Source organism: Papio anubis, chromosome 14 (assembly GCF_008728515.1).
Source record: "Papio anubis isolate 15944 chromosome 14, Panubis1.0, whole genome shotgun sequence".
Classification (NCBI taxonomy): domain Eukaryota; kingdom Metazoa; phylum Chordata; class Mammalia; order Primates; family Cercopithecidae; genus Papio; species Papio anubis.
The window spans coordinates 16189536-16216554 of record NC_044989.1 but is presented as its reverse complement, the minus strand read 5'-3'; positions in this window follow the sequence as shown (position 1 = coordinate 16216554).

The following is a 27019-nucleotide window of genomic DNA, read 5'->3' as shown; positions in this document are numbered from 1 at the left end:
AATCAGATTCAGAATATTTAATGATCATCTTTCATCCATAGAAAGTAATGTAAATATGAAAAACATGAATCTCAATGCTCTTGTTCTAGCTGAAATCTCCCATTCTCCTTCCTCTTTGCTTATCCAAATTCTATTCATTCCTCAGTACCCAGTGCAGTAGCTGGGTATATCAGTCAGGGTCCAATCAGTAGAGGAAAATCACACAGCAATTTAAACAGGGAATATCTAAAATAAGAACTTATCAACTATGATGAGGGACTGGCTAGTCAGAAGTAAAGGGAGCATCAGAGAATATAGGAATAGTAAACAGAAAGAGGAGTCACTACACCTAAGGTACAGCACCCAAGCAAGAGGTTCCTCAGGACTGAGATCTAGACCTTACTGGAGAGGCCAGCGTTCACAAGACAGAGGAGAAGCCATTGTGCTGCCACACCAGCAAAACTTGCTAGAAAGCTGCCCTTTTGGGTGCCAGGGGAAGCTGCTCAAGGGGAAGTGTTTCATGAGAGACAATGTGCTATAAACACATCTGAGGCTGGGAGTACCAGGGGGTGCTAGCCCTAGGTGCTGCTGGCCTCCATGCGCTGCAAAAGCTTTGCATGCCATAGGAGCCTGCTGCTATGAAAGCTACCCTGGAGGCAGGAGATGGTCCTGGGGAAGCTGTGTGCATGGCATGGACCTACTGAGCAAGCACACAGGGATCAGGAAACAAAAGACTTTTCTCCTACAGCCTCTCTCCACAGCTCTTTAATGGTAAAACCTAGCCTCCATTTCCTTTAACAAAAGATAGATACTTAAAGGGTTCAGCTGCATTTTCACAGAGCAGGCAAAAAATGAGTATTTGGAACTAAGAGACGATAAATTAATAACCAGAACAGTCCACGCTGTGACTGTTCAACTTCCATATGCAATTCTTTATATCAAGCTGACGTCTGTGCAGCTGCAACTTCCACTGATGCAGTCTTAGAGTTGACCTCCTGGACCTCTGAGAACATGTCTTCTACACCACGTTAATCATGATACTTAAACTTATTGATGAGCACAGAGCTGAGTAGGACCCAGAGAACATCAGTATAGATGGCATTTCTCTGGTCCTGAAGCATGCTATCATGGTAGGGGCCTTGACTATTGTATCACATTGGTGATTGGTGATTTTTATTAAGCTTACTTCCAATTAAAACTTTGAGTAATGTTGTTTTAAATCTACACTGCACCCTTTTGTGGCTTTTGTGTAGTCTGGGCATTCATTTGTTTAATCAATGAATATTCATCAAATGCCTACTCTTGCTAGGTAAGAAGGGCTGCTTCCTCTCTATCTGTGGATCTGCTGCCCTGGCTGGGTCCTTAGGTCCTTACCAAACGCTCCTTGCAAAACTCATCCTTTCCAAACCTTGGAAGCCCACCTCCTACCCTTTGTAAAAACTTACATCTTTATCATTATGGAAAGTGAAGATTTTCCCTTCTCTACCACCTACATAAGCTTTGAAACCTCTCTGAATAATCATAAGCTACTGTCATTTCCAATTTGATTGGGTCTAAATCCAATGAGATTTATCCTCACACGGGAAAAAGTGTATAGGAGGTTGGAGCAAATTATCTGTGCCTGTGCCCATGCATGCTTTTTCCATTACTTCAAAGTATTGTAAAGATTTCTGGACTTGAGCCAGAGATTTCTCGCCCCAAATTTAAAATCTACCAGGGGACCAAGAATAGGATCTTTAGTGCTGGAGTAAATACATTTTCACACCATTCTCATGTGGAAGTGGGATTTCAGGAGAGCCAGAAAGATTCCAGGGTTCAGGAAACAGAAGAGAGATGGCTCCAGGCAATGGGCAGAGTGGGAAAAGTGGGAAGGAAGACAGGTGATTGTCAAGGAAGCAGAAAGAGATTTTGGCCACTTGAGAGAAAAGGTCTTAATACCACGTAGAGGGAGACAGAAAGTCTAGCATTCAGAAAATATCTTAAGGTAACCTTATCCTCGTTATTTTTCTAACACTGTCTAAATTGTGAACTGTGAAAGTGTGTAGGTGTTTGCCTGAAGAGCAAAATCCCAACCCTCTGTGCTTTTATTTTTTTGTGTCTTCAAGTTTCTTTTAGGGAGTCAGGTGTCTCTCCTTTTTGAAAAGCAGCAATTGCACATAGCAGGACGAATTTCCATCACACCTGGCTGATTCTCCGGGGGCCCACATTTATCTCCTAGAGAGGATGTCATAGAGACCCTGGCCACACTGGGGTCTCTACATCCCAGGCTGCCCATTGCAGCAGCATCTACGGATGCTTGGTTCTTCCCAGTTTCCTGCTCAGCTCTCTGAGATAGGAGTGAACGTTTGTGGTAATTAAAACAGTGTGAAATTTGCAGTGTCAGGAAACACAGCTATTTTTTTTCATCTGCCAACCATCATGCTATTTATAGAACTACACTTCACCATTTATTTGCTGGGCAATGACATTGAGAAACAAATATTAAGCAAAGAAGCCAATTTACTCCACAAAAACATCCATTATCTTTATCACCAATAAAGACTGAAAAACAATCAATTAGAATGCTTCACTTGGGAGTGATTAATTGAATTGTTAAATATCTAGTATTGGAGAAGTCATCCTGGGAGCCTAAATATTAATTCATGTAACAGGTAGGACCTATTCTAATGAAACTACAAATTGATACTACTTAGTGCATCAGATCACATTCATCAATGGGCTCAGGTTACAACTCAAAATTCTTCATTCTGAAGCCACTGTATTTGAATCTGAGCATGTTCCATAGGAAGTGCTATCCTTTCATAGAAAATGTGTTCATCATGAAACATTCATCTCTGTTTCCTAAACACTCTGTTATAAGAATATCCCGGACCAGGCATGGCGACTCAAGCCTGTAATCCCAGCACTTTGGGAGGCCAAGGCAGGGGGATCACTTGAGGTCAGAAGTTCAAGACCAGCCTGGACAACATGGAGAAACCTTGTCTCTACTAAACATACAAAAATTAGCCAGGTGCGGTGGTGGGCGCCCGTAATCCCAGCTACTCGAGAGGTTGAGGCACAAGAATCACTTGAACTTGGGAGGCAGAGGTTGCAGTGAGCTGAGATGGAGCTACTGCACTCCAGCCTAGGTGACACAGTGAGACTCCATCTCAAAAAAAAAAAAAAAAGAAATCCCCCAGATAATGTCCATAATTAACATAACCTAAGATGCACAGTTACACAGTCTTGTGTGCGTGCGCGCGCGCGCACACACACACACACACACACACACACACGACTCCCAGCTTTTGAATATCTACAAAACTTAGGGAAGTGTATTCTTATAGACAGAACTTGTGGCCCAAGTAATATAGTTCAGCCAAAGAGCTGGGAGCACAAAATTCTTTTCCACTGTTTATCTTAACAGTGAATTCCTTCATTTGATATACTAAATATGTATTGCATGCCTAGAACCATAGATTCTTAGGAAATGCAGATGTGAAGGAGATGACTAATAGCCTCAAGGAACCCACAGTACAGTGAGGAAGCTAGGCCTAGAGACTGGTCATGACAGCACAGATTGATGAATGCTATCACAGGGATATGTACAGGCAGCTTTGGGATCAGCAAACAACTGGCATGTTGGGTAAGTCTGGCGGTGGACTTAGTTAAGTGAAAAAGCATGAAAGAAGGGCATTCCAGGCAGAAGCAGTGCCTATTTCAAAAGAGAGAGGTTTGAAAGTGCCTGATATATTTGGATAATTATGTGCAGAGCATAGAATTTGAGGTGGAATGTAGAGAACTTGAGAAACCGAAGGACTCTGCTTACTGTGCTATGAGCCTTGACCTCCTTCCTGGGAATGCTGGGAAGCTCCTGAAATATTTTAAGCATAGCAGGAATCTGATGAGATTATAGGGAGATCACTCTGGCCCTAGTCGGGGCAACAAATGGGAGAATGAGGGCGGGACAGGGAATGGGGAAGAGAAGGTGGGAAGAAACTGGAGAAGAGAAACCAACGAGGGGATTTTTGTGAAGAAATGAAGCAGACTGAGCCAGGGGACTGGAAGAAGAGGAGGCAAAGGTGTTAGGAAGAGAGAGCTGACAAACTGTGCATGAGGAGGAGGTTGGCACTACCCAGGTTTCTGGGTTGAATCAAGAGGTACTTCTTAAAGTGATCAACTCAGATGAAGAAGGCAAGAGGAAAATCCATCCTAGGAGAAAAGATGGGTTCTGGAGATGTTGAAGGTGCAGTAGATGTGGGTGGATAAATACACATCAGAGTCTGACGAGATCAGATCCAGGGGATGCACCCGTGCACTTCCTTGAGCCTTCAGACCAGACAAAGCCATCCTGCCCACCTTCTGCGCTTTCACTTCCGATAGAATCCTCTGCTTGGTGATGTGTGGGGTGAAGGAGGGTTCTCTTTCCTACCTACTCTAACTCCTCCTGAAGTAGGTAAACTGAAGACACTTAAACCTGGAGAGGTCACCAATAGGCCCTAGATCCTTTCACGAATCTAAAGTGGAGCGGATGACTCTCCCCTCAAACATCCCACTTTTAGAATAAAGACACTCTTCTCAGGAGGACTGTGTAAATAGAACAGGATACATTATCTCAAAACTCCAGTTGCCTTTTAATCATTTTTAAAATTTGTTTAGGAGGACTCTAATTTTAAAATGCAGAGGTTTCAGAGAATACATTTCTTTTCCTTTTACTCAAACTGTTCTCCTCCTCCTTCTTTCTTCCTCATTAACCTGGGCCATGACCTGTTCTGTGGCCAGGTGGAAGCTCTCCCAGGCCACCCATATGGAAGGACCTTGGCAGTGATGAACCAGCCTGACCTTCCTCCCTACCAAATAGCAGCCTTTTTTTCTCTCTAAGCCAAATGACCTTCAACAGAAATCACTGTTTCAGAACTCAAAGTAAGGACAGGCTGCCTGTGTTTTGCATCTGCGTATATCTACCCCAGTAATAGAAAAAGTGAGATTCTTTTAGCTAAGAGCATGAACTCTGTGAAGTTGGTCTTGATTTTATTTTGCTGAGGCTTTCGGTGCTCCCAAAGCACCGGGAAAACACATCCATTCAAATATGGCCCTGGGTCTGGGGTCCCACCATCTCCAGTTTCATTGCATGTTTTTCCAAAGAGAGATTTAAAGTCCTCACCCTCTCACATCAAGAAAGCACACTTTATAAGTAAAAAAGGGGTGGGTGCTGGCACTGAATCCAGTTTCAGTGTTTTGTGTTTTTTTCTGAAATTGAGAAGAAGGAAAAGACAAACATTAACATAGTCATGAAATAAATTAGGCTAGGATGGTGAAACTGGGAGGTTCTCTTTTAGATCTATGCTAAGCAGCCACCTTTACTCATTCTTTCAAACATATATTGAAAAGCAAAGCCAAGGTCTGAATGTAGAGTCTTAATGTTCTTATACTCTTTTACCCCAGCACATTTCAGTTCTGGAATTATATCTTTGAGAAGTAATCATAAAAGTAAGAGAGACTTTTGTATATGGAGATGTTCATCACACTATTGCTTAGGGCAGCAAAAAGGACAGGGAGTAAAATACTGTGGCCAGAAAATATTGTGGCAGGAAAATTATGGCATAACATAAATAAGGCAAGATTAAAAACGTTTATTCTGTCTGCAATTATGAACTATTAGGAGCAAAAGCTTGAAGGACACATGCCAAAATATCTGAGGTTGGTAGCATTATGGTTTCCAAATCTACAATGAACAACCAAAGAATAGTACGAAAGTATAAGAGCTTTATTTTCTGCAAAAAAAGTTCAACATTAAGAAAATCATCAACACTCTTCAACATTAAAAAATAACTGATTAAAAATAGAATGTGTATACAATGAGGACAATCAATTTCTTCTGCTTTCAACAGGGTAGAGTCCAGAGGAGTGGAACATTTTGTGATAGTCCCAGAGTATGACATTTTACCATAGTTCCAGAACTACAGGAGATACTCAGTGCATGTACATACTTCTTACCACAAATTGAGCCAGATACTAGGATTATGAGAGGGAGATGAGGAACTCAGCTATGACTGACTCATAGTCTAAGGTGTTGGGATATTGGTCAAGACTAAAAAAGACCACAATGCAGGAGTCATGAGAGAAATGCAACCCAAGCACTTTAAGGGGAGACCATATGGAGATAGGCATTGATGGATGGAAATGACTTGACTTGAAATATAACTTTTACAAAGAAGAGTGTGAAAAATCATGTTTAGCAGTTCTTACACCTTGCCCAATGCCCAGTACAGAGCAGAAACACAATACAAAATGTTTATCAAACTGCTGACCAGCATGTAGAGCTCTGTTGGGTTTGGCTGGACTATAGACATTAAGGGCGAGGATTAGTATTTCATTCTGTAGTCAATGGATACTCGCTGGAAAGTGTTTGAGGAAGTGAAGGACGTGATCTTTGTTTTAAGATAAGATGTTTATGTCTGTGTCATAACAAGCAGAAGGGATTGGAGGAAGCAGGCTGAAGGTAGATGCTGCAGTGGGAGTGTGGAGAGATGTGAAGGCAACAGCAGGAATAATGATAAGATTGGTTGTGAGGTATTGTATAGATGAGATGGATGGGACCAGAGATGCACCTGAGAGCAGGGGGAAAAGGTGAGGAAAATGGTCATGTGGGTGCCAGAGAGTACTGCATAACCTCTCCTTTTGAATTTGAGGTACCTGCCAAGAGTAGCTTTTCCATTTCACAACCATCACACTTTCCTGTGAGTTCAGAGTTAACGAAGACATGTGGGTGCAAAAGGAAAACTTGCAGAGCAAAATCATTGCCAAACAGGTGAGTTTCCTCAGGAAATTATGAAGGGGTCTCTTTCAATTTCCACTCCCACCCATCTTTCACTTGGGTTCCTGTCACACACTGCAAGAGCTTTGGCAGAGGGATCTCACAGAGCTTTGATCCTTTTACGAGGCAGCTCGTCGGGACTTGCGGCACCCGCCTCCTCCTTTCCCGGGCCCCAACCTCCTATTCCCATCTACTCTGAGTGTGCTTTAGGAATCCATCACATACTATGTATGTGTAACTTCTGGCCCAGGTGATCCTCCATGGTACAAACAAACCTGGAATCTCCCTGAATAAAATCAACCCTCAGGGATATTTTTGCCTGCCTATCTAGAATCTCTTTCTCCCTTCATTCTTGACTTTTATTTTGATATCCACACATCCCCCATCCACTTCTGTGCTTTATAGATAGCTGACCTTACTCAGTTCCAAGAGTGGGTCTGATTGGTTCAAGTAATTCCCTTGATAGACTCAGAAATTGTAAGGCTACAACTTGATCCAGTGAGACCTGAAACATACTTCCTGATGTTTCTGCAAAAGAAATTTCTTCACTCTAGAAAGCCACCAGAAGAGATGGTGTTTCTCTCCTTCTCTCTCTCTGGACAAAGTTTTGCATAGATCAGAGTCCCAGAACTGCTGCAGCCATCTTCCTGGTAGAGGTTGAAACTACTGCACAGGGAAAGCCTGAGAGAAAAATGTAAAATCCCCTTCAAATTTCAAGTCAGTTTGAGTTGACCTGAAGATGTTTTTTAATGAATACCATCTTGAAAAATCAAACACATATTTCTGTTTTCAAAATAATTAGGGGTGGGGGTGCTACTGACATTTAATAAATGGAGACCAAGAAGCGAGATAGAATTTGTGGGATAAGTCTGCATGATGAAGAATCTTCCCTCATATTGCACAATTTTTTAATGACCCATTAGACTTCGGGTAGGTGAAAAACTCCTTTATTATCTGAGCCTAGAGCCAAACTCCATTTTGCATGCATTAAGTGTTTTTACTTCGTATCCCTTTTGATACACACTGGATTTTCCACCCTTTAAATCAAGGGAAGATTGTGCTTTTGTTTGAAACACTTTCAAGATTTGTTCACCTTTTCAGATAATCATGTTACCAATGGTAATGCCACTTATGAAGCTTGAGTTGCCAACAAAATATGTTTCTATTAGTCTGCATTTATTGTCACATGGTGATTCTATCTCAAGGTCGAAACTCTTGATGGCTTAATCATGTGTTCTAGTGCAATTATGAGACAACATTTATATATTAATACATACATGTCTTTCAATTATACATTACTTTCCTTTCATTTCTCCACTATACTACTGTTAGGGCATGATATACTTTTTAATTATATGATGGATAGGTTAAATTATCTATGAGCTCAATTACAGAGTAGTAAAGGAGATATTACAAACTAATTAAAATTAAAAGGTGGTGGGTGTCTGCTGGGGGAGAGGATGAGAGGATAGTCATCCTCCTAAAGAATCCTAACTGATATAAAATTAGGTTTCAAGAAGTGGGAATTTTTAAAAGAAAAGGCCCTACAATGGAGAGTTGGCTCAATTGTGAGAGTGAGTGAAAAAGAATGCTAAGACTCCTCTAGTCAAGGTGGGATGTTAGAGGTGCCTGGTTGTGCATCTGAAAACCTTTAGTGGTATCAACATTATACTTACTTTGGAATGATGATCATGTACCCATAAAGCAGTAGACTTAGAGGAGGTGGTTTAAAAATTCAGAGAAGTATTGGCTGTCTTGCAGCATTCTGTCAGGCCTTATAGAAAAGAGAAAAGTCTTCAACTGACTAGTGTGTAAGCAGAGTGAGAAGGGAGGCCTTTACTAAGGGAGGCTTTCTCCCACTGTGGATTATAAAGCCTGGAAATACGTAGTCAGCAGAGTTGGAATAAGCAAACACTATCCCAGCTGAAGTATGTGGGCAAAGAAGCAGAAAACTTAGTGTCTTATATGAAGATAAAATGTGGGTCCAAGACAAGCACGATCCCCTGAACATCCCCTATTGGACATTCTCAGTCTGACAGGGAGACACCCGTGCTCATGCTGAAGAGGCAGCTGTGATACAAGCAGTGACAAGGACCCAGTATCAGGACCTTCCCAGCCCCACGTGAAGCTATTGTCTCATCTTGTCCAGGTGTACATAACTTGTGGAGTTCAGATCTAGGAGAAGCCAGGCTAAAAAGAGGTAGATGTTGCTTTTTCGTCTAAAGCCTCCCTACCTGGCCCAATTTTCTACCTGATCTTTTATCTAAGGCCTTTCTACCTGATCCAAATTTCTCTTGTTCCTGGGGACTTTAAACTCCTAATAGTTTTTATATTTGTCCTCTTCAAATCCCTTGTGGAAATGTGATCCGCAATGTTGGAGGCAGGGTTTAGTGGGAAACGTTTGAGTCATGGGGGCAGCTCCCTCATGAATGACTTGTGCTGAAGTAACACATTCTCATTCTATTAGTTCAGGTGAAAGCTGGTTATTTCAATAGTGGTACCTTCTCCCCTGTCTCTTGCTCCCTCTCTGTCTCCATGTGACACACCAGCTCCCGTTGCCTTCTGCTGTGAGTAAAAGCTTCCTGAAGTCCTCACTAGAAGCCAAGGAAGGTGCCAGTGCCATGCTTCCTGTACAGGCTGCAGAACCACAAGTCAAATCTCTTTTCCTTACAAATTGCCCAATCTCAGGTATTCCTTTATTGCAATGCAAAATAGAATAATAGAACTCACCTAGGGAAGACTTAATGGGAAGTCGCTTGGCGTGTGGCCACAATGGGACTCTCATTAGAGTAGGGTAGCCGCCCCACTAGTCATCTGAAAGAACCCACACCTCTGGAATAGTAGCTCTTTCACTTTATCAAGCCCAAAGATGTGTAAACCTTATCCCTCAGCAATTTAATCGCTGGCATGTACATTAAACAAATGCAAGTCCGTGTGTGTAACAGAACACGTACACAACAAGCTTATAGCCACGTTGCTTGTGAAAGCAAAAATGCAAAGTACTCCTTGCCTGGGATTGAGAGGACCCTGAAAACAGGCAGTGGAAGGAATCCCTAGTAAAGTTACCAGTCACATCATGCCTCTATTTCAAGCGCAAAATTATTTCATACGGGCTGCATTGCCAGATTTTCCTGATGGTGACCATGATCGTGATTCTTAGAATTTATAAAACACACGGGTGGTCAGTCTCTAATTTGATCTTCACTACAATCCAACAGGAGAGAAGCAGGATTGGAGCAGTTTTTCCCTATTTATAGAGGGAGAAAGCATGGCACAGATAGGAAAAGCCCAAGAATTTATGGCCAGCAAGTAAGAAAGTGTGAACACCAACCGTTTCTTCTTAATTCAAGGTTACGTATGACTCAATCTTGTGCCTCTCACCTGAAGCTTAGCATTTCAGGCATATTATATCCATGTCTTTTATGTGTATATAACCCTATATTTTTATTTGGGATTAAAATGTTTTTACTATATATTAACACTTTCTCTTCTTCTTAGAAGAGACTTTACTTCACATAAACTAATCTTTTCCTGATGCCTCTTATTTACCATGTGGATATATATTATCATGGTGTGAGGAACCTTAGGTCTAGACTTACTCTGGACTTTCTTTTGATTTTGTCTTCAAAGTCAGGCTATCTATTCTCCAGTGGGAATGGGGTCATCTCCACACTGCATTGTCCTACATTGCTTTGAGCTGAATTTGTAAATAGTTGAACTTGTAAATAATTGCATGCTAAGTAAAAATTACTAAGGTCATCATCTCACATTTTGTACACTCATGTTTTTAGACTCTTTAGATTACAAAGACATGTTCTTTTAGCATTAACTACTTCAGCTAAGCCTTGGCTTTAACTCTTAACAGGTAAACAGGAGGTTTGAGCCCTTTTCCTCTGTGCTGATGTTCCATGAATGAAAATGAATTCACACTCTTTCCTGTCCCCGTCTCACAGACTTATGCCTCTCCTGACTATTCACACAGGATTAGGCTCACAGTAAATGTTCCAACGAGCTGCAGAGGAGCATGGACAAGCACGGGAGTTGGCTGAATTTCCTGCAGCCTTGTGTAAGTCTCTTCACTGCTTTTAGTGTCAGTTTCCCCCTCCATTATATGGTGATGCTATCACATACCTTTCAACATTGGGAGGATGGTGTGTGATTTTGGTAAGACACATAGCTCAGTGCCTAGCAGAGAGTTGGCACTCCCTACCTAATGGTTTTCATTTTCTCTCTCCCTCCCACCACCCCTTACAAACACACACTTATGTTCATATCCCACACCATTTCCCCATTTCCCTTGCATACACACACTGTACACACTGTTCCCATGGCTTTTTTATCTTGATGAGATTGTCTTCAAAAGCAGTATCACAAAACTCCGCCATTTCTTGTCACAGCAAACAGAATGAGGTCAGATGCGGTCGTCCCCCAATGCTGGCTCAGAGCATCAGTGAGGACAGTCTCTCTGGATCCAACCAATCTTACGCAGCCAAAATGAAGACTGTCAACCACTGAGCACGTGCCTTTTGTGGTCCAGCCAAAGCAGTGCTTTGTTTACAAAAAATAAATTGAATTAATGAGTATGACTCTTGATAATTAATCTTACATTCTTCAATGAAAAAGTCAGTAAGAATAATAAAATATTTTGCAAGGAAATTGAAATAATAACCATTTCTGTCAATTTTTTATTTTATTTTATTTTGTTTTTTTGAGATGGAGTCTCACTCTGTCACCCAGGCTGGAGTGCAGTGGTGTGATCTCGGCTCACTACAAGCTCCACCCTCTGAGTTCAAGCGATTCTCTTGCCTCAGCCTCCTGAGTTGCTGGAATTATAGGCATGTACCACCATGCCCAGCTAATTTAATGTTTTTTTTAGAGATGGGGTTTCACCATGTTGGCCAGGGTGGTCTCAAACTCCTGACCTCAGGTGATCCACCCACATCTGCCTCCTAAAGTGCTGGTATTACAGGTGTGAGCCACCGTGGTTGGCCTGTCAATTTATTTTTACCACATGGTTTAATAGGTTATTTTGAGCTTAATAAAGCAGTTAGAAATAAGACATTCAAAGAAATTCCAGAGTCTTTGTCTCCAATTAGTTTTTTGGCTAAGAATTCTATTGCAGAATGTTTTGTGGCCTTGTCTTTTTATAAATGAACTGAGGAAGCGATGGCTGAATAACTTGAAATTCATAGTACTGGCCCCATGGAAGGATTGACCTGCCTTCACTTTAAGCAATGAAAGAGTCTGGAGTAAGATTCTGTGTTAGTAAGGATTCTCCAGAGAAACACAACCAACAGGATGTCTATTTATCTATCTATTCACATACACACACACACACACACACACACACACACACATATCTATATACGTATATGGAGATTTATTATAGGAATTGGCTCATACAGTTATGGAGAACAAGAAGTCCCACAATCTGCTGACTGCAAGCCGGAGAACCAGGAAAGCTGGTGATGTCATTCAGTTTCAGTCTGAAGACCTGAGGGTCAGGGGCTGATGCTGTAAGTCCTAGTCTGAGTCCATAAGCACTAGAACCAGGGGCAGTGATGTCTGAGGGCAGGAGAAGATGGGCATCTCAGATCAAGCACAGACCAAATTTGCCCCTCCTCTGCTTTTTTCTCCTATTCATGTCCTCAACTAATTGGGTGAGAGAAAGTTTCTTTTCTCAATCTACTGATTCCAATGCTAACCTTTTCTGGAAACCCTCAAAGACACACCCAGCTTCTTGGCCATTCCTAGCCCAGTAAGGTTAACACACGAAATCAACTCTCACAGATTCCATTGCTGATGTGAGACATGGTTGAATAAAGCAAAGAGTACCTGGCAGTGTCAGTAACAGCAGATTTGGGACATGCCCCCTGCTCTATTACTGGCTGTGTGACATTGGTCAGAATCCTAATCTGAGCTTCCATGGAAGGTAGCTAGCAACTTTTACCTTGTGGATTCACGTGAGCATATAAAACAGAATCAAAATAAAGCACCTAGTACAATATCCTACCATCCAATCAGCACTCAAAGTATTAGTTATGTTATTATCATTACAATTATGATTTTTTCATCATTATCATTTTCATGTGGAAATTTTCCCTGGAGTCCAGGTCCTGGCTCTGAAGATGTCTACTCTAGCATCCTCCTGCTTTGATCCTCTGGAGTTCCCCAACACCTGTAGGCCAGACGACGCTCATGTCACTTTGCTGGTTTTACATCATTTCTGTGTTGTTTCCCACTGCACTGCATGTTAGTGCCATCTCCTTTACTATAAGCTGTTCCACTTAAGAAAAGGGAAGCTTCATCTTCTGTCTCCTAGAGTTCCTGGGAGTATGTCAGCACCTGTGCCCAGCCAAGATTTCAAGTACACTGTCGCAGGCAGAGCTTGCACTCGAAACCAGGAGACCAGACTCGGAGTGCAGTGTTCCATCTTCTATGTCACACTACGTTTAGGGAAGAACATCACCAACAGGGATGTCTAGAAAACTCCAGGACTTAGGGATGTTAAACATGGGCCTTGGGGATCCAGGAAAAGCGCTTCTTTAGAAGTAAGCCTTAGCTATAGATAAACTTCCCTTCTTCCCCTAACCGCATAGTCACCCACACCCCATGCACATGAAACAATACACTGGGTCTTTGCACAGTAATGCCATAAGGTATATTACGCTGGAACACCTACACTACATGGGAAGTTCAGTGGGGAGAGGATATGGCATAGGAAAGGAAGGTTCAGGAGAAGTAGGAGAGAAAAGAATAAGAGGCCCAGATAAGCCAAGGAAAAATCATGGGCCGGCTTCATCCCAAGCCCTTGGAATGGCTCCAATCCGCCAAATAACTCATCGTAGGGGACACAGAGAGGCCCAGCCATGCTCAACTGTACCCTGTTCCTGATACTCACCCAGAGAACCTCCTACACATCTTTCCTCCTGCTGTTTCTTTGTCTCATTCTCACTGTCTCTCCCACACCTTGACTGTTATCTGATTCCTCACATAAGCCTCAGGCCCTCCTTGTTTTGACAACCCATTTGGACCTTTTCTCCAGTTTAATTATCCACAGATCTCAACTTGCACGTCCCCAAACACCTCCCTTCTACAACTGTGGTAGGAGATGCTCTCACTGCTTACCTGAACCCCACAGGACCTTGGTGTTTGCTCAGCCTCCCCTGATAATGGTGGAGAGTTGTCAGGGGAGGTGGAAAAAAAGAGATTGGAGGAGGGAAGAGTCTACTTAAGTCAGGTGTTACCTGTAGTCAGAAGCTTTAATAATGTCTTTATGGTTTGGAGCTGGCATTGATTTATAGTTGTATGTTAAAATTTTCAAACTCATGAGTCTTTTTTTAATTATGCAAGACTTTATGTTTTTTAAAGCAGGTTTATCTTCCCAGTGTAATTGAGAGGAAGGTACAGAGATTTCCTCTACACTCCCCCATCCCTACACATGCACAGCCTCCCCCATTATCAACATCCCCCACCAGAGTGATACATTTATTACAATCAATGAGCCTACGTTGACACATCTAAACCACCCAAGTCTCCAGTTGACTATAAGGTTCACTCTTGGTGTTGTACATTCTACAGGTTTGGACATATGTAAAATGACATACATCTATCATGACGGCATTGTACAGTGTATTTGCACTGCCCTAAAATTCCCCCATGCTTTGCCTGTTCACCCCAACTTTCCCACTCCCAACCCCTGGCAACCACTGATCCTTTTATCATATCCATAGTTTTTACATTTCCAGAATGTCACACAATATATACCCTTTTCAGATGTGCTTCTTTCACTTAGTAATGTGCATTTAAGTTTCCTCCATGTCTTTTCATGGCTTGCAAACTCATTTCTTTTTAGTGTTGAATAATAATCCATTGTCTGGATGTAGTATGGTTTACTTATTCATTCACCTACTGAAGGACATCTTGGTTGCTTCCAAGTTCTGGCAACAATAAGCAGAACTGTTATAAACATCCTCGTACAAGTTTTTGTGTTGACATACATTTTCAATTCCTTTGGGTGAATACCAAGGACAATGATTGCTGGATCTTATGGTAAGAATATGTTTAGTTTCATAAGAAACTGCCAAACTGTTGTCCAAGGTGGCTATACCATTTTGCATCTCCACCAACAATGAATGAGAGTTTCTATTGCTCCACATCCTCACCAGCTTTTTTGACGACTTTCAATTCTTAAGAATTTATTTAGTCCTTTCAAGCAAGAAAACATGGTAGAAATTATGTCTTACCATTCTCTCTCTTTGCCCAGGTTGTTTAGCCTGACCTATGAAATGTTGCAAAGAAAGACAATCCCAGTTTCAGGGAAGATGACTTGATAACACCACAGAACAGGTTTGTAAGTTCCACAATAATTTGTGAAAAGGTCAGGTGATCACAGATACATTTTGCCAAGACATGCAAAAATTTAAAAAGGGAAAGAGTGCAATTCAACTTAGTAATGGCAGGTTCAAACAGTGTCAAATGAAGTAGAGTCTGGAATCGTACAGGATATAGTCTTCAGATTGGCTTTTCAGATCCACGAAACTGAAAATTCATAGCAGCAGATCATGAACCTGCAGCATTTCTTCCTGAGCAACAGAAAGAGAATTGCCTCCAAGATTCAACTTCTAACTTGAACAAAACTGGCTTTTTTTGACAGTGATTTTTCCTAGAAGTTTTGTTTACTGCATTTAAAAATCTATTTCTAATGCACTTTCAATTTTTCCCTAACACCTTATTTTCAGTAAGACCTTTATTCTTCTTGCCAACTAAGGATTTTCAGCCAATGGTTTTTTTTTGCAGAAATGCCCACAGTTGGTGAGAGGTTATTGTGTGCATTTCCTTCTAAGCACTGACCCTGCATTTTAGCTGAGCCTGGATTAGGCCAAATGAGCCAACTGGTTAGGTTGACTGAGCCATAGTGCATACAGTAGGCCCTATGTATACATGAGTACCACATCCACGGATTCAACTAATCTGGAAAGCAATCTATCTTAAGCATCCACGAATTGTGGTATCTGAGAAGGTCCTGAAACCAATCCCCTATGGAGACAAAGGGTCTACTGTATACTACATAAGCAATTCAGATTTTGTTTTCTGAAAATAACACTTATTGAGATAAAGCACAATAATTAATGAATATAACATGTGAATATTTCTAGCTTTCATTTCTCCACCTAATTTTACAAAAGGATTTCAGATGATAGTTATTGTTTCACATGTGTGATTAAGAGATATTACAACTTAGAGCAAGATTTTATATTTCCATATGGTGAGAACAATCTTTTCATCCATTCATTTGTTCAACAAACAATTAAGGAATATGTTCCTGGGCTAGGCATTGGTGATACTGTGGTGAAAGTAACACAATCCAACCCCTCAAAGAGCTGAAAGAATATGAAAATTTAAGATATATGAAAATGTAGATCAAGGATTCCAAGGTTGGCTACTGTAACCAGAAATGACCTAGTCAGTCTCTTGTTCATCTAGACAGATTGCCCATCATGATTGCATCAAATGGTGTCTTGGCCAAATAAAAGATGGTAGTAAACGGATCACAGTCATGGTGATTTCAAGCAGAAAGGGCCCTTTGAAATCCCCTCCCAGAAACACTGAGGTGGAGAGATAGGGAGTGACTTGTACAAGGTCATGCAGCTTGCAGATCAGAAGATGGAGATGGTTGGGAATCTGCTGGATGTGTGTGCTGGGGAAGGGCAAGGCTTGAGAGGAAGACTGCCTTCCTCTGGATTCAGCACGTGCAAATCTGGAAGACAAACATGACATCAATGTCATCACCATTCATGTGCTCTCAGCTGTCTTCCCCTGAGACTTTTCTGAAGAACATTCTTTCCTCCCAAGAATCACTTTCTATTGCTGGTTTCAAAAGACTATAGACTTTGTTTCCACCTCTGTTGTTTTGTTGTTTTTGTTTGCTCTTTAATTTGTGTTGTGATTATTTTATGTTTGCTTCTCTATTTAATATCAATAGTTTCTATTAAAAAAGGATAAATGTTATTAAATAATTGGAACCCTGAACCCAGAAACAAAATTAAGTAAAGGTGCATAAAAAAGTTTTCCAAACTTTTCACCCTCCATTTCTAAAGAGGCTATATGGCTTGACCTAAGAAATAGTGCAGAGAGAATATCCAAGTTTGAGGGCCAATGACTGTAACCACTGCAAAACAGGCCTCTAAGTTTCACAACAGCCTGTGAAAAGGTCAGGGGAGAGCAGATGAATTTTAGTCAAATTTGCAAAAATAAAGAAAAATAAAACTGTCCTGCCTGTATTTTCTTCTTGACTGGCACCAATGCCCTTAGAGGCAGGTCAGTAAGTCAAGATGCCCAATCTATTTACCAAACCAGGGTAGCTTGCCAGACTACACATGGCTCTTCAGCCCAAGTTTTCAAGGCAAACATATCTTTTATATAAAGGCCTCTGCTACTCAGAGGGGAGATATGGAGAAAGTAGGACAACTGTATAACTTATTGTCTAAACCAGAACCCTTTTGAAAGTGAAGGGGGCCATAGTAATTATTCCTAGACAGAAGACATGAATTAGAACTAAAAGGGCTTCGGATTTGAGATCAGCCAGACCTGGAATGGAATCTGCACTTGAGACACTACAGTTTGAATTGGTAGCTGGAGTGCAGTGGCGCGATCTCTGCTCACTGCAAGCTCCACCTCCCGGGTTCACGCCATTCTCCTGCCTCAGCCTCCCGTGCTCTGCACCACATGCTCTGCAGGACATTGTTTGAGATTTTCCAGTTGTGTATTTAAAGATCCTAGAACACGGTAGGCTTTCAACTAGAGCAGCCATAGCTAACATAGCATATCTATGAGGTGGGTTATTAGTGTTCAGTTAAAAACTTTAGGAAATTGAGGCACAATGGGTTAAATACATTGTACATGGCCACAGAGCCAGTCAATGGCAAAACTGGGAAGTGCCAGACCGACTGTTTATCTTCATCATCTGTTCATTTCCCTTCTCCACTGTCTGGGCTTTTGATATATGTGAAGTGTGTAACGTGAAATCCATATGTATGCAAGCTATGTGTTCAGTCAACCTGGTAGCATGGTCCAGAGTAGTTTGTGGAGAATGTGTCAAGGTGGAGTGAGGGCGGGGAGGGCTGGAAGCATGTGACACTGTGAACTTCTCAGGATCAGGTGTGCTGGACCACAGTCTTGAGCATTGGCAGGACTAGTTTTCTTTCTCCTTTCTCTTTGCAATGCAAAGGTAAGTGCCCTGAGGTTCACTTGCAGAGCCATCATGAAAAATCCATCCTGTTAAGATCAGTTTCTTCATCTGTAAGTGAGTATGTTGTGGGGAATGACACCTCTTGTGCTGCCGTCTGTTCTCCAAGACCAACTTCTTCTGTTTCACTTCAGCTTATGAGTCGACTTCTGGCCACGCCTCTGAGGACCTGGAAAGCCTGGCAAGGCCCTGCATTGCCCTGTCTCCCAGGAGGAGTGGGTTTGCCTTCTCCTTATACTGCCCCAGGAAAGAACTGGCATCCTGGGTTGTGTGGGTATGGAGCGGATTCCCACACACCCACACCTTGGCCAGCCAGAGAGACTGACCACCCATGCTCAGGCCTGCCTTGGCCACATCAATCGACAGCCTGGGTGGCCTCGTTGTCACTGCAGGCAGAGCTGTCCACCGAGATTAGTGGGACAGCCACAGCGGCTCTTGCCCAGCTCCTGGTTCCTGTGGGTTCTAGTGCAAGGCATTCATCTCACAACTCTTCCGGCAGCTTGTTAGAAAGAAGCTCACTGTGAAAAGCAACAAAATCTCCTTAAGGGGAAAACTATCTGTTCTGGCAAGGTGTTCTGAGCATGCACGTGAATCAGACTTTGGAAATATCATAAGTAGAAAGTCCCAGAGAGATACCATAATCGTTCTCATTCATTCATTGGTGTATTCAGTAAATGTCTCTTTAACATCTACCATGTGCTGGATACCATGCTAGATGTCAGAGATTGAAAGATGACTCAGACATGAACTTAAAATCAAAACAAAAATGAAACCTCATAGACATTATAAGAGGAACTATTTTAAAAAGATGATTTCTTTGTAAGTCAAAATGCAGTGATGAGATTTATAAGTGATTACGGGACCCCAGAGGGGAAACACTGAAGGCACCTTCGCTGAGGAAGGGTAGAGCACAAGATGGCCAGAGATGATTTCTTAAGCAAAACAAATTCATGACATAGGTCTTATGGTAGAAATCAGATGGGTGAAAGCAAGTTGAGAAAGGGTGATATAGACAGAGATGAGAGACATCTGGGTATGATCCATATTGATAGGTCTGTGGCATGGTGTATGGAGGAAGGAAGAACAAGAAATGGGGCTGGAGAGACAGGCAAGCACTAGCTCATGGAGGACCATATGAGCCAGGCTAGTAAGTGTGGCCTCTATCTTTTGGGGAATGGAAAGCCATTGAAGTGTTTTAGGTTAGCAGGTGTAACACGGAGGTCTGTGTCATGGAAAGGCCACTCTGGCTGCTGTGCACACACAATGACTCTCAAGGGGGCCTGGAAGCAGAAAAACTAGTAAGGAATAGGTGTCACAACCCACTGCGAGGCAGTGAGTCCCCAGTTGAGTGCAGAGTCACAGAGGGAGAAAGGACTAACAGGACTGACACACAATGCATTAGTCACAGAGCAGAAAGGAGAATTCAATTCTCCTGCTTCCTAAGCCAATGCTTTTCTAGTTCCATAAAGATGCAGTTCTCAAAGGAAAAGAAAAGTTCTAAGGAAGAAAACACTAGACTAGTTCTAGACAAGCTCAGCAAACTGGCCCTATGACACTTCCCCAATCAGCTAGACCTTCAGAGGCTCAACTTCCTCATCTGTAAAATGGGATTATTGCCATTATACCCCAGAACTGTTACAAGGACTAGATGCAAAAAGTGCTGAAAAAGGTTTTGTAGAGGAAGATGCAGATCTAAGGGACTAGTTTATCATTTTATTTGCAAAATCAGTGTGACATAGATGATTAGGAAAAATACCTAAGAAGCACATGTTTTAGGTTAGTGTCTTTGCTCTCATAGTCCTTTGCACCAAGAATGCTGCCTGCATTTTAGGAGTGCCATTCAAATGCTGCGTTTCATATACATATCTTTACATAAGCCACATCTTTATTGGCAAGCAACTGCATTAGAAAATATAAAGCTCCCTATATTGCAAGATTTTTGTGTTCAAAATGTAATTTAATTTCCAGAAGTATGACTGATAAATATATTCAACAAAACAGCTCTTCTGCATAAATTAATATATTCTGAAGTTTTCTCTCAATTTAAAAACATAGATTTGCCCCTATACAATGCAGAGGAAGCTGTTATCAAACATTCTTCCTTGGCCATTCAGAAAGAACAAGATGGCCCAAGCCCCACAGAGCATTTGTCACTGACAGCTGCCCCTTCATTTGCTCTCTGCACACCTGGCTTGTTCCGTCTTTTGTGATCTGAACTGTGGCCTTTGCCTCTTGTTACTTTGACTTGGGTGGACTTTTGGGGCTTTACTTAGTCATGAGCTTGCATTTTCTAGGAGCTTTGTTTACATTCCTGCTTTCAGGGTTTCTTTCTGTCTCTAAAGTGAGAAATGGGCTACCTCTATCTTTTGACATCCTAGAGAAAAAAAAATGTGACTTGCATGGATGACAGTAGTTACATTTGTGTATAGGTGACAAGTAGCATCAGGCTTACATTTATCTGAGCACAGATTAGGCCACATGAGCCAATTACATAGATTGCTTTGATTCCAACTGTTACCCTTGCAATATTCCTCTTGATTTCAGGCATCATACTGAAAAAGCCTTGCCCACACCCACAATTCTGTTACAAGTGGGGTGACAGGTTTGCTCAGTAGCCCTACCAGCACATGAGCATAGGCTGACTTCATTAGGTGCACTGTGTGTGTGACATGTCTGCATGTTCATCTTGGTGAACAATTATCTCTCTCTCTCTCTCTTTTTTTTTTAATTTTATTTATTTATTTATTTTGCTTGTGTCATTTATTTTATTATGTACTGTGCAATGTGAGGGCATTTCTGCATTACATAAATGAATATAATTATACTTTTCTTACAAAGTAGGAATTATATTATTTACTCTTAAAAAATCACAGGATGATTTTGCTCCTTTTGTTTCAAAACATTTTTTAGGTAGATAAATTCTACTAACTCAGATCATTTTGAAATATCTTGCTCATATAGCCACTTCTCTTTTTTTACGTTTATATAGGACTTTAAGGTTTATAAAACAGTTTCACATTTTTTCTTTGTTTTTTCAGGTTTCTCACAATGACCTTAAACTGCACCTCCATTAGGCAGGTAAAAAAAAGTGAGACACAGACAGGAGAAGTGATTCACCCAAATATCCACTATCAGATGGTGCTAGAGCTTGGGCTCGAACCTAGCTCTGTCTGACTCAAAGTCTGCGTTGATTCTACATGTAGCCAGCTATTAGAGGGGTGTTGAAGAGAGAATCTACAAAAAGGAAAGTCCTTTGCAGAATGAAAAAGCCCAGATAGGTGAGAGTGTCCAAATGTTCACTCTTGAGAACAAGAATTTTTGAGGAAATCAACATTCTGTCTCATGGAAATTCCAAATTCCATGATGGATGGACCATGATGGGATGGGCTCATCATGGATGGACCTTACAAATAGTTTTGCAAAGGAATCTGAGGATGTTCTGTCCACTGGAGTCAAGAATAGATGCACATTCTGTCCTGTGAATAAAGGATGGTATTTCAGTCTGTGTTGCTGACAACTGATGAGCACAGCACATTGAGCTTACTTTTGGGTTGAAAGTGTTGGGAGAAATAAAAATGCTCTTCTGACTGTAAATACTCATATTTTTTTTTTTTACCTTCCAAATCTTTATCCAATTGGCATAGGCATTTTTTATCATTCATTTTTTCATATCATTTCAGAGAGGTCAAATTAAAAGAATAAAAGATTACCTTAAGGTGACACTGATACTTTTACAATTTATCTTTTAAAAGAAAATTTCCTGGGCTATGTGTCATAATTGAAGTGCTTGATTCTAAGGGTGTGGGGTTTTTTTGTTTGTTTGTTTGTTTGATGTCTCAGTGATGCAATGACTTCATCAGTTAAATGGGAATGGCCTCTTCCAGAAAGCAGGGAGTTGGTTCAGACAGTGATTTGTGGGTTCTTGCTATTCCCAGGACAGTGATGTGAGCCTAGCTGGCTGGCATACCCAGCTGGTCTAACGTTATCTGAGCCTGTAATGGAGCAGCACTTTGTACTCAGCCGAGTCCATTTCTGCGTGGAGATTTCTCAGGTGCAAAACAATTGCATAAGCTGCTGCTAGTTAGCTTAATTGGCACATTCAGGTTAGTTATGTAGACGAGGTTCTTTTTATATTTTGCCAATCTTTCGTAGTTTAACAGGACTGTTCCCATGTTAAGAATTTCAAGTAAGTGTTTCGTGGTGTGATTAGAATCTAAGTAGACTATGCTCAACAATTACCTGTGAACACGTTGACTCTTGTGCCTGATGGTGGATAAAGGGAGTTCAGAAGGCACTTCCATGCCCCTTCATTGTCTCCTTGGAGCAAGAGGGAGACCAGCTGTGCTGGGGTTGAAGCTCCATGGAGCGCTTCTGGGAGGTTGGAAGCTGTGACATGCTGGGCCTGTACAGACTCAGTGCCTTTTTCTGCCACCAGCCATCATCAGTCACCAAATGTACTGCTTCTTTATATTCTTGGATTCGTAAACTTCTCTTTGTCTCCAAGACTATCACTTCAGGCCACTGCCTCCCTGTCTCTGTCCGACATGATGGCAATTGACTCCTAACTCATTCTGCTTAACCCCAGCTTCACAGAGTACGGGGATGATCTCTGGAAATGCAAATCTGAAAATCTCACAAACTCTTCTTAGGTGGATCCTCACTGCCCCTAGAATGGGCATAGAAGAAAGTTTAAACAAATTTTCATGGCCTGGGCCCCCAGCTGCTTGTAAAATCTCATTTCTCTCCACTGCTGTCTTTCTCTTTAGACTACAGAGAAGACCAGTCCCCATGGGGGTCAAGGAGCCGTTCAATCTCTTAGGCAGGAAGATACATCTGTTGGCTTCTCGAGCAGGGTTACATGGTGGGACATCTGTGGGGTTTACCTCTAGGAACTCCTCCAAATTTTCAAAGTAAAGAAAGATCCAAAGCCAAAAAACATCCCTGTCTACCTCTAGGGGAAAATGTGGAAGGGAAGAGGAGGGAAGTCACCATTTTGAAGTAGCCCAGAGTGTTCTCCATGAGGAAGACCTGCTATCCAGGGAAAAGACTCTACAGAGCCTAATCTCAACGAAGGCAAGGCCATTTCTCTCATTCCAGCCCCTTGGCTTCCTGCATCACCTAAAGAGGGAAACAAGCTAAGAAAATATAGTCAGTTAGGAATCTCTTGTTGATTGCAAGAGGCATGGGAGTCTAAAGGATTAAGGAAAATGCTGTATGGAACTGGGCTCATCTGCAGGATCAAACTGTGGCTGTCCTGCAGATGTCAGGACCCCACTTACTTCAATGTAACCTCAGTCCGTTGTTAACTTCTAACTCAGAGCTTCTTCCATTCTACTGTGCACTTCACTAAAATGTGAAGTAGCAGTACCTGGGGATGGGGAGGGAGGACTCCTATGAGAAGAAATGCCCCAGGGAAAAGCCTTGTCCACATCAATAGCACTTCCAAGGTGACTACAGGGAAGCCAGCCACAGCCTTCCTGGCTCTCGCACTCACAGATACCAGTAATAGATTCTTCTCTCATAGGCAATCTATGGTAGATGTAATGGCTAAGTTTATGTGTCAACTTGAGCATGCTGTGGGGTGCCCAGATTAAACATTATTTCTAGGTGTCTTTGTGAGGATGTTTCTGGATAATTAGCATTTGGATTGGTGGACTCAGTGAGGTAGATTGCCCTCCCCAATATGGGTGGACATCATCCACATAAAACAAAAAGGAAGAGGAAGGAGGAATTCATTACTTTTCATTTCCTGCCTTCCTGCTTGAGCTGGGACATCAGTCTCTTCTCCCTCTTAGACTACAATTATAACACCAGCTTTCCTCGGTCTCCAGGTTACAGATAGCAGACTGTGGGACTTCTCAGCCTCCGTAATTACATAAACCAAACCTTCATAATAAACTTTCTATCTATATATCTATCTATCTATCTATCTATCTATCTATCTATCTATCATCTATCTCTGTCTATCTCTATTACTGCTATCTATCTCTACCTCTCTCTGTCTGTCTGTCTCCTATTGGTTCTGTTTCTGTAGAGAAACCTGACTAACACAATAGGGGTCACTAACCAGGGGTCCAAAACCCGGAATCTATGCAGACTGTTAGCATATGGACACATGTGCAGTTTTCTGAGGTCATAAGATCTATTATGGTCTTTCAGATTTCTAAGGGTTTGTTAAGCAAAGAAGCCCTTTCTTTGAAATGTGCCCTGGGAGGAATGTCCTTTAGGAAAACTATTGAAAACAAAATAAATCCATCTACTCTGCCACAGAGAAGCATCTTTCATGAGATGGGATGTAAGCCAGAAACCAAAAAGGAAACAACTGATATATTTGACTACGTATAAAATGAGAAGAGTCTTCATGGCACAAACTGTGGCCTTCCCCTCAACACACTCCATATTGCAACCACCACAGACAAGGCTGACACTTGCATAATAACTTGGAAAAAATCATTTGCAATATAAATGACAGGGAAAGAATAATATCAGTAACCTATTGTAGTCCCCCCTTATCTGGCTTCACTTACCCATACTAAAGTGTGGTCTGGAAATAGGTGGGTATAGTATAATAAGATATTTTGAAAGAGATAAAGAGAGAGATGATATTTGTGTAACTTTTATTACAGTATATTATTATACTTGTTATTTTATTGTTAGTTATTATTGTTAATCTCTTACCGTGCCTAGTTTATAAACTAAACTTTACCAAGGGTATGTGGTGTAAGAAAAAAACAGAATATATAAGGTCCAATACATCTGTGGTTTAAGGCATCTACTAGGGGTCCTGGAATGGACCCTCTCGGATAAAGGGGAACTACTGTGTAAAAATCAACTGCAAACCTACCAGTAAAAAGCAAATTTCTCAAAGAGAAAAAGAGGGGTAAAAAATCTCAACCAGGCTAGTCTAAAGAAAAATGCAACTGGTCGGTAAATATAAAAAGTCATTCAACCTCACAAATCATTGAAGCTCAAAAACTGTATGCATCATTTTTCATGTAAAGAATTGACAAGGATTTAAAAGGCAAGCAAAACTGGTATTGATGAGCGTCTAAAGCACTTGCTCTCCACCCTGGCTGTACAATGGAGTAACCCATAGAAATTTATGAAATATTGATGCCAACATCTGTTTCTGACCATGAAGGATGAACTGTTATGGGAACTGCCCTCTCACCATAAACAGCTAGAAAACCAGACAAATACATGAAACAACTGTTTTCAGATACTGGGCAATAGCAGAGCAAGTCTGCTGTCCCTGAGAGAAGAGAAACAAATGAGGTGAGCCCTACAATTGCCCAGTTTGCTGCCTGGAGGCAGTTTCAGTACACAGTGCAGGAAAGGGAACCCAAACGAGACCCAGCAGTCTCGCTGAGTTGAGGATAGAAATCAGAATTCCAGAAAGCCAACTTGCAGGCAAAATACTGAAAAAAAAAAAAAAAAAAAAAAAAAAAAGGAAGCTGTAGAGAGAGGTCTGGAGATCTGCAAACGGGCCAGCCCTAACTCTTTGACTGACTAGTTAGCTCTTCATGCACAGGAAAAACTCCATGAAATGAGGGGAAGAGGAATAAGAAAAATCAGAAACTAGGAGGCTAAAGAATTCTGGGATCTCATGAAAATTGGTTAATAGTTGATACAGCCATCCAAAAAGTATTGACTTAGTAATGGGGTTAAATTAGCCCTAGAATAAAAGTTACTGTAGGTTCTCCCAAAACAAAGTTTAAAAGCAGCCCTAGAGAGGGTCAAGCTTATGCTGTTACTCAACTACATGTCAGGAAAAAAAAGAGTTCATGTTAAAGAATTATAACAAAACCCAGAACCTAACAGCATAAAATACACAGTGTTGGGCATCTAGTAAAAATTGACAGGCTTAGCAGACATGCAGAGAAGCATAAAAATACAAACCAGGGCTAGCAGCAAAGTCAATCAATAGAAACAGACACTAAAAATGTCAGAGCGGATGATATTAGCAGACAGAACATTGAAACAGCTATTATAAATTTACACTAATAATTCGAGAATGTAAAAAAGCATGGATATGATGAGAAGATAAATGGAAGATACTAAAAATACCCAATAAAACTTCAAAAGATGGCTAGGCATGGTGGTTCACACTAGCACTTTGGGAGGCAAGGAGTTCGAGACCAGCTTGGCCAACATGGCAAAACCCCATCTCTACTAAACAATACAAAAACTAGCCAAATGTGGTGATGCATGCCTGTAATCCCAGCTACTCTGGAGGCTGAGGCATGAGAATCACTTGACTCCAGAAGGCAGAGGTTGCAGTGAGCCCAGACCGTGCCACTGCACTCCAGTCTGGATGATAAAGTGAGACTCTGTCTCAGAAACAAAAACAAAACAACAACACCAAAAAAGAAAAGAAAACAAAAGAAAACTTTGAGAGATGAAAAAGACAATATCTGACAAGAAAAATATGGCCAAAGGGATTAGCAGCACATTAAACATGTGGAAGAAATCACCAGTGAACATGAAAACAAGTAAATGGAAACTATCCAAAATGAAACATAGAAAGAAAAAGAATAAAAATAAAGAAATAACACAGCATCAGTGACCTGTGGAACAATATCAAGTTGACTAACATACATGTAAGTGTGTTCACAGAAGGAGAAGACAGAGATGTGGGGTGGAAAAGGATGTTTGAAGAAATAATAGCTGAATATTTTTTCTAAAGTTGCTGAAAACTATTAAACACACAGTTCAGAAAACCTCAATGAATCTATTCAAAAGAAACATAAAGAAAACCACACCAGAGCACATCATCATGAAATTTCTAAACAACAGTGATGAAGAAAACTTTTTGGAGCTAACAGAAAAAAAAATTCATGTCATATAGAGGAACAAAAAATTACAGCAGACTTATTACAAAAGTTATAAAAAACAGAAGACAATGAGAAATACTTTTAAGGCAGTAAAAGAAAAAGTGTAAATCTAGAACTTACTAGGTGAATTTTTAAAATAATGATGGAATTAAAACTTCCCAG